Source organism: Acanthaster planci, unplaced genomic scaffold (genome assembly GCF_054643075.1).
Source record: "Acanthaster planci isolate LZ-2023a unplaced genomic scaffold, COTS_SCS Contig7, whole genome shotgun sequence".
NCBI classification, from domain to species: Eukaryota; Metazoa; Echinodermata; class Asteroidea; order Valvatida; family Acanthasteridae; genus Acanthaster; species Acanthaster planci.
The window spans coordinates 113,448-123,081 of NW_028257631.1; the positions used below are offsets into that span (position 1 = coordinate 113,448).

The 9,634-nt window shown below is 40.3% G+C and overlaps 1 protein-coding gene across 3 annotated transcripts in view; it reads right to left on the reverse strand.

Annotated features, from left to right (window-relative positions):
- The window catches only part of LOC110989774 (hyccin-like), a 34,481-nt gene extending 27,321 nt beyond the window's left edge, over nucleotides 1-7,160 (reverse strand). Inside the window, exon 1 of one of the 3 annotated variants that reach the window (XM_022254392.2) lies at nucleotides 7,015-7,160. The gene's annotated coding sequence lies outside the window, so the exon portion shown is untranslated. Of the gene's footprint in view, nucleotides 1-6,823; nucleotides 6,984-7,014 lie in introns of those variants that run through there. The other 2 variants (XM_022254393.2, XM_022254394.2) reach the window with 2 other exon arrangements.
- Between the last annotated feature and the right edge of the window lie 2,474 nt (nucleotides 7,161-9,634).

Consider the following 9,634-nt stretch of genomic DNA (forward strand, 5'->3'; position numbering starts at 1 on the left):
TTCATCGAGCATAGGTCTACCACGAGGAACATCTCACCCACGATATAAATCACATTAGCACAGCGCTGTATCAGAATGGATACAAATCAAATCAAGACGCAAGACCCAAGATCCACCTCTGGCAGAAGAATCACCTAAACTCAAAGACAACTAGTTAGGGCCCCTTGTTCTATTACGTAGGTTTCACATTACAATTCTACCCGGGTTTTCTCGGAGTAATTGAAAAAAATAACCTTGAGAATACCCGGGTAATTCAGAGTGTTCACACTGCCCTTCTCGGGGTTAGAAATTCTCAGGGTTAACTGCCTCGAAACCCCACTTAAAATGGGTATTTTTAACCCTACTCGCGAGGTGGGTTAAGCCATCAACCACAGGGTTAACGGTGGCCTTGAGACAATTCTCCAGGTTACTTTGGTAGTATGCATGCTCGCCAGGTTTCCTTCAATGCGGATTTTCTCATCGAATAGATAGGATGGCGCATGCACAACCAGCACTGTCCTCAGCTCCACAGCCTCAGGCAGGCACTGCCAATGTCCATTGTGGCTGGTATCTCATCGTATTCATACTTTTATTTCATACAGAGGACACCAGTCTAATTAACTAGTAACTAGTCTTTTTGATATACGAACACCATTATTATTTGCAAGGCACAAGTTGTGACCTCATGCTGCTTGCGTGACATGTCACGGGTACATGTACGCGTCTGTGCTTAAATTACATGTACATACACATCGGCTGCACAGTGTACATATTATTTATTATTATTATCTCCGGGTTGCCCCGATTGAAATGTGAACATGGTTACAATTACCCAGGTCTGCATGAAAGTGGGTACGCTAAATATCCTGGGTGAAGTTTGGAAGGGTGAAACAATTCTCCAGGTAAGTTTATACCTGGATATGAACAAATACCCGGGTGAATAAATTACACGGGTAAAGCCAAACAAGTGTGAAACCGGCTTTACCCTCCCCTACAAAAGTCCTTTTCACACTAGTCTGAACTTACCCGGGTAAATTACCTTGGTAGTGGTTCATACCAGGTAGGAACTAACCTTGAGAATCCGTTTTACACTGCAAAACTTCAACCCGCAATTTAGCTTACCCACTTTCGTGCCAACCCGGGTAATGTTCACACAATCAGGTGCACATGATTCTACACTACATCATTGTAGAAAAATGGCACCTGTTATGAAATTGGAACCCCCTAGTGTTGATTATACACTGTACTTCTTCTTGGTTTTGCCTGTTTCGCCATAGATAATGAAATAGAAGTGTTGATGTGTCCAGATGTGTACATGTTAAAAAAACTTATGCTGATGAAGCCATGTATGTTCACACGCCCAGCATGAGGTCAAGACTAGTGCCTTCCAAATAGTATATAAGAATTTAACTCAGAAAGACAAGTTACTGACCTTTATATGAAGTACATATGAAAATAATGCACCGTCGTATCTATTTGATGAAACAAACAAAGTTGCATTTTGAGGCAGTTAACCTGGAGAATTCTAACCCTGAGAAGTGAAGTGTGAGCACTCCCAATTACTCAAGTAATCTCGGGGTTAAATTTTTCAACAACCCTGAAATAACCCAGGTAACAGCATAGTGTCAAACCTGCTCTAGGCAGTATTTCCAATTACATCCAGCAAATCTTCTACTAGCATGATATATGTATGCATTCAATTGTCCCGTACAGCCCCTTGAAGATGCAGAATCTCCTGACCTCACACAAGGCCTCAGCACAAGCCAGGAGTGTTCAAGATCCTCTGCCTATGTGACAGATGCCTCAAAGAGACTGGCAGCGACCTCCCTACCAGATGCAATGGACACAAGGCCCTGTGTAGGAAAGGAGAGCTCAAAGAGTCTTCCATCATCAAGTACTTCCACACCAAAGACACCAGGTCAACTGGAGCCAAGCTGAACTCATCACCAGCATTGAATATTTGTACCCTCGCCTCATCAGGGAAGCAATCAAAATCCTTGATCATATCACAGTTCCCTAAGACATCGGTTTCAACATCAGTGACAGTTGGTGACCCATCCTCACACTCCAGTCCGACAGGTCTCCAATACCCTAGGACATGTTCCACCCAATGGGCCTTCCTCTGTACTATTCTCTGTCATGGTCTGCTGGAGTACACCTGGGTTAGATCCCGAGTTACATGTAGCATTGTCTACACAACTCACCTTCTCTGGACACCATATAAATCGCTTCACCACTGACCACGAACAGAGATACCGTGCACTGCCTGAAACGTTGAGTACCAATAACCCTCTGGTTCTCTTCAGAACCACACATACTGGTAATTTAATACAAAAGAGATTTTTTGCTTGGTGCTACTGTAAACCGTTTGCTTAACTTACATGTATGTGTAAACCCAAAATGTGCACAAACCAGAAAGATGTGCAGAAATGTGTAAGAAACACAATGCTGAGGATGAACTACATGTACATGATTCTGATGGCAACGACAAAAATGGCAAATGGAGTGGACAGACAGCCCATATGCAGAAATAAAATTAATTTAACCCCATTTGCAACTGCTAACATGAAAGTGAATTTTGTAATGACTATTGACGTGAATTTGTGAAAGGCGTGGGCCCATGAAAATTGCTACAGTATATGCATGTATGAGAAAACGCGGTCCCCTTTTGGAGACTGCGCCAGTACGCTTTCATCTCAGCAGCACGTAGGTTGTGGAATGCCTTGCCCTAGGACATGAGATTTGACCACTCATTGTATTCTCTTAAAACTAAACTTAAAACTTTCCTTTTTAATCAAGCATTTGGTAATTCTTAGTCCTTGTATTGTTTTTACATGTTCGTGTAACTTCTGCGGAAGGAGCTACTGCTGTGTGGTGTATACTATCTTAATTTGATAATCTGGTATGTGTTTTTTATTTATACTGTGCAGATTCCTTGCTATGTATTTACAGATTTAGTTATGAGTTCTTTCAATTAAAATATTTACGGTAAATACAACTAATGATACTTTAGTTGTTTCATTCTAGTTTTTTCTTAATTTTTTAGTTTATTTTGTGCTGGTCTTTTTATATTAATTTTAATTACTATTTTAACTATGTAATGCGCTTATGAGTAGGGGTGTCCCGGAGAAAGTGCAATATAAATTTAATTATTATTTATTTATTTATTTATTTATTTATTTATTTAAATGTCCAGATTAATGACATATTAATATAAATTATTCCACACCCTACAAGTTGTCGTGTCAAACAATTGTATCATTTAGCATTGTATTCTATCTAAATATTCTGAAAGTGTGCTTGAGATACATGTAGGGGCTACAAAAACCTATGCATTCATTCAAGACACTACCCAGTATCATGAATACTGCATAGGCCTACATTGTATGAAGCACAGGCCCGCCCGTCGGCCACAATGATGCTCAGATACAAGGTACTATAGTGGTATTTTTCAAAATGTTTCAATAATTACCACAGACTTCAACCAACACTATATTGAACCATAAATTGAGTTTGGTGTGCTTTGTATAGGACACAAACTGTATTCTTATCCAAGTGCTAAGGAAAAAGTGGGCATTTACTACCAAAAAGCTACCAACCTGGGATTGCTATCACATCAATTAAGCATCACCAGACATGTACAAGTATAAACCTTCCAAAAATGTGTTATTAGATTTTGCTACCAAAGGTGGTACCAATATTGGCCTCTGGCCCATGGACTAGGTCCCTACATGTATATGCTTGCATTGTAGTCTTGATTACCTTGCTCTTTGCATTTCTTACATTATATGGAAACCAGGGGTGCGTTCAACTTACGCTAGCATTTGAGCAAACGTTTGAATGCTGTGCATCATGCTACCAGTATGGACCGGAATGTGCCAAATGCTGTATACGTACATACATGTACGCTGCAGTTTGTTCACATGGCAGAAGACAGCAGCGTTAATCTTACTTGGTGTTGCCAGAATTTTGAAGAATTTATTATAGGCCAACTCGACGACTGTCATAATGTTCCTGATTTGGTTTCTGATATGATTGGGAAATTAGTTTAAGTCAATGAGTTCAGAGGAAGTTGAGAGTGAAGATTGCTGGATTATGTGTGAGTTGTGCAGGGGAAAATGCCATCTGCTAAGGAAATCATATTAGGGGCCATTTTATTTACAAACTCGGACCATAAACATTTTAAAATCAAGCTGAATTATAGTTTGTTGCTTTCCTTCGATTTGCCACACTTTCGTCCTTTCAGGTTGAGTTTCAGGCCCGATTGAAGAGTTATAACCATCACTTTAGTCCTCAGCTTCCATCTATTTTAAAAGTCTGCTAACCTTCACTAGGCTTAACACCTCTTCTACTATTCTAGAGCGTTTGCCAAAGTTTGCTAACACTGCCTATACATGTACTTGACACCAAACACGTTCCAGTTTGAAAATGTGTGCGTAAAAGATGCAACGTTTACATTGTTTGCTTGTGTGGAACGCAACCCTGGCTTCACTCCATGAACTAACGCTAGCCTATCTGCTAATGTTACACTTCATGTACACGTAAGACCCATAAAAAGGGCCCGCGGGAGTTCATTAGCCCAGGTTGGATGTTGTCTTCATTTCATTACGACTGACGTCCAGGTTCTAAGACTTCTGTACAAAACGACCACAAACTTAGTTCTAGTTTGTTCTTGGTTTACCTTGCTGAAGAAACTAATTTTTCATGTTTACAAGTTCTTCCTGACCTTATCTATCCACCAGGGGGGGTAGGAATTTCAGAACAAACCATGGACTGCAAAATCGAGGAAAATAAGTGAGAGAACACATTAAATTTGTGGACGTAATTCATTCCGTTCTTGAGTTGTAAAGTGCACCCACATACAGGGATCCGAGCTGCGTGCATGCACTGGGGTGTGCGCGATTTCCAGTGAAGGTCTATTGCACACCTGTTGCCACGGAGGCCGTGACTGGGTCACCCCGTTTTAACTCATCTGCCGCTATCAGAAACTTGCCCAACTTTCCATTTTTGTCATATCGGGGGCTTCAGACTGACCAATTAACACCCTATTAAGCTATTGATTACCCCTAAAAGGTTCCTTTATCTGTGCCAGTGTGTTCTGGAAAAGTTCTCCATCTCTAAAAGAAATATATTTGGTGTAACTTTTAAAATGGACAAATATGAGTAAATTGCTAGCAACAGAAATAGCGCCAAAGCCTTGCTGGATAATACCCTCTCCCCTTGACACGGAACTGCCGGGAGTCCCTTAACTTCTATTGAATTTTGTGGACACCTTTTGTCAATTTTAAGTCCACCTGTTAACACATAATACATGCTAAAAAATGGCCAAGTTTTGTACAAATCATGAATTTTAGCTTTCCCGTAATGGCTGTAGTAAACTCAGCTTCCATGCAGGTAACTAGGCCAACTGTCACCAACCCACGCCCCAGCCTTGCCCGGCCCGATGTCATGTGTACTCGGCATGGAGATTAATGGAACTCAAGCTGAGAACCACATTTGTTTTCGAAACGAGTGCATTCGGTTAGACCTTCAGTTTCGGTTTCAGTCAAAACATGTAGTTTTGATGTGCGTGTACGCAGCTCGGAATCGTCGTGCATCAGGTAGTTGTGCGCATACACAGTACAAACTACTGCACTGGAGTACAAACTACTGCACTGGAGAACGGCTGAACCTGCGTACCACAATGGCAAGAATTAATGTTACTTCAGACTTCATTTTCCCGTTTTTGCCTTTGGTGGTGTTGAATTCTTATCCTACCACATATGGAGATAAGGACGCATAGGAGTTACAGACATGAAATTGGCTCCTTGGAAAACATAGAAGTGTTGAAAATTTCAGTTACAAAATTTTTCACCCGATTTTTCACCTTTTATATCCTAGACTCCCTCCGTAACGTAGAACGGTCAGGGAGTCCACCTGGGGTAGGGAGTTCATTACCTTTAGCACCCTGTTCTTATAATATAATAAGGAAACAAAGTTCACTTAATCAAACTTACTGACATTAGGGCATGTACTCAATCCTGATAGGCTTAGTCTAGGTAAGTTTTGACAATACTTAAGCAAGAAAACCACAAATTTCTAACCCACGTTTGGAAAAAGACAACTGCTCGGCTTAGTCGAATCATGCCATTTTGTTTCTCGCCTGGTTACCTGACTCAGGCATTTTGGATTCATCAAAACAAATCTCCATCCAGGTCCAGACTACATTCGCTAATTTGTCATTCACCACTCTTCGGGGCAGTCATCTGGTCATGTACGCTGCAGTTTTACTCCAAAGTTTCCTTCAAAACCAAATGCCCTGTTCTCTTTATTTGTGATATGAAACTCATTGAGAGGATATCACCAACAACTTTTTTTAGATAGTGTTTTGAAAAAGTGGAATTTGTTCCCTTATTATAGGTACAGGTTGCTAAGTAAAGGTAATTGAACACCATGTATCCTGGCATAACCGAGATATATATGCAACCATACGTATGAAGCCAAACCATGATGGTTGTGTTTGTATTGCACATGCCCAATGTGTATTAGACTTGCGTTGCAGCCCTTCATTGTTATATCAACAGTAAAAACACCATCAATTTGTGTGAATTGCGGTAGTCAAGCGGTTACGGCATAATAGTTTGTGATGCATGGGGTGTGGGTTCGAATCACGGGTCGGAATTGTGGGCAGGGAGGTTTTTTTTTTTAAAGGAAAATAAAGCCCAAATCAAATGTTATTGGAGCCTAATTTCACACATGAAGTTTTTATGGTTGGTTGAGCATCAAGATGTCTTGCATTGTGCATGGTTGTGAACCGTGGTTTGGCTTCATATGTGTGATTGGCATATATAGCTCCATAACCTACATGTACATCACCATGCAACTTGCAAGCCTACTCCTTCGTCACACATACTACGGCCCAGTCCCGATTAACACTGAAACAGTGATTTCTTCCGATCAAGTTTATCCAGGATGTCCAGGGATATAATCAGACATGCATCCGCTGGATCTTATGGGCTGAAATCGCACCAGTATGCTCACTACTTTAATACTTACGCTGCTAACTACACCCTAGGTTGCTATTTGCAGACAACTCTCCTTTTAGGCCTACTTCAATACTTGTTTGGAGGATAGGAAAATATGTCGCCTGCAGTAAGCGTTTTCCCCGTCCGGACGAATTTTATCCTGAATTGCACATTTCACAGACTCCTTTGTATGTTTAAGTCACGGTAACCCGTACGGAGAACCTGTCTAGTTTGCACTCAGACTTCAGTACATACGAATTTAGTTCAGATCCGCGAGAGTACCTGTCGATCGTGGAAAGTTAGGCTGTTTTGTGTCGCAGCTATTACGCAACGCCTATCCAGTCTTAATCATTTAATACGGCGATCGTTGAACATGTAACACGGCTTGCTCTCTGTGACGTGACACAAAACAGCCGTCAGTTTTGTTGAAGGGTCCAGTCTACTAATTCAAAATTCAAGCTCCATTGAAAACAGTGTAAAATCAGCACTAATCAGGGCCCAATAGCATGCACGCCAACATCCCTGAGATTTCTGAAACACAAATTAAATTATTGTCTGGTCACTTATCTTTCAATTTCTTTTCAATTTTGTGTGGGTTAACCAATTACATTTTTAATTATTCCCACAAAACAAAATCACCCCCCATTTTTCCGAGTCCAACGTCTGATTGCAGCCAGTTTTTCATGTGGCAACCCTCAACTTTCTCGGGCACTTAGGACCATTTTTTTAACCGTAGTTTTTAGCCCTTCTGCTCTCATATAAAAGCTCAAAGACCCAGGGAGTTCATCCCGGCAACGATTTACACAATCTCACCATTTTGGGGGCCAAACAATCTCCTTTTTCAAAAGATACTGTTGGGGGGGGGGCACTTTTAATGCTAATGAGCTGGCCAGAAATTCTCACTTGAATTAGTGGGCTGCACCCTGAAGTCGGACCAAAATTTGTCCGTTGGGGATGGGAAATTTCGCAAACTGCATGCAGGCAGCATTTTTCTTCCCAAGCAAAAGGCGAGGATGGGGGGAAGTTAGCAGCATACGCCGGGCCCTGTTTATGGGTCTACATGAAAGTTGGTCACCATGACATGATTGGAAAAGGCCTATTAGTAGGTTGGTAGTAGGCCTATTCCTCTTTTTTGATTTTGTTTTCGATTTTGGACGGGATCGTCCCGCCCAAAATCGAAAAAGAGGAATACCAACGTTCCACTCAGTAGAGCAAGACCATATTATTCTGGGAAAACAACTGTTTCTACCTCCATGCCTGTAGCATGGAGGAAGGAACGTAGGGACATGCATAAATGAGTGAGGGTGCTATTCAGTTGGGAACTCATTTTCTGAAATAGGGAACAAGCCAAAATCTAATTTTCATTGAAATAAGGCATGAATAAGAACAAAGATTTTATGAAAATATGGATTTAAGCTTTTCAGTCAAAATCCACACTCATTTACGTGTACAAAAAACCCAGTTTGCTCTGCATTACATGTACAAAAAGTCCCAAAACATCTCAAAATGCCCGGCTCTGTTTATTCCTCACAGAGGAATAAGAACACCCTTTAAATCAGTGTCTCTTTGCTTTGCAGGGCCCGATGGAGTCCAAACTTGTATCAAAATGTTTTTTATGACACTCTCTCCAAGATCCTGTCAAAAGGAAAACAGAAAAAGTATAGGTTTTCCACTGCCATTTTGGAAAATGTGTAAAGGAATCAGTAATAGCATTCGTTTTCAAGCGAAATGGAACAAACATTCAAATCCCTGTTTCTGTTGAACAAAGAAAAATTTTATTTTAAAGAGGTGCATTCAGTCGTATAAAGTCGGTGTTCAGTTTCCTAATATTGCACTGGTTTAGTGTATTGAGATTCATTTTTGCTTGAAATTGAATGCACCTCTGCCATCCTTCATTCATCTTCATTTGAACTCAAGCTATTTCACAATATGCAGGCAATTTTGCCTTTGTGTTATTTAAGGTACGGTGTATGCCTGGTCAAGAAATGGAATTTGTTTGTGTCCTAACACTTACACATGTTTACACATGTTTAGTTGATTGGTTAAATGTTTGAATATATACATGATTGAATAAACCATAGGCTGTCATTAAAACTACTGACTGTTGCAAGAAACCTATCAACAGCAGCGCTGAGGGAACCTTCCTTCTTGTGCTGCTTTCAATCATAGAAACCCTGTATATTCTCACCGTTTGATAACAAACACTATAAGCATTCATGAGTAACATGACATTTATTATCAACGTGGTGTCATGATGTGTGTAACCTTGTATTTTCTGATCAACTGAATGTATATTTTACGATTTTAAATTACGGCAAATGAAAATGAATACTTACTTTTGAAGGGTCACGGTACAAGACAGATTTTCAGCGAATGAGAATGCATATTTGTTGTAATTGGCAACAAATATGTCGATCTGAAATCCCAATCACGTACTTGTAACCTCTTTTTTTAAATGCACATTCATTTATTTGGAGGATGCAAAACAAAGTTGAATGATTGTTATTACGAATATGAAACCAGATTTTAAGTCGTTTTCAAAATCTATGCTACATGTAAATTGAAATTTATTTCACAAATTCAATTGAGCATTTTCTGAAATTGGCCGGGAAAACCTATAGTTGAAAAATTTATGAGCCTCTCTACCTAAG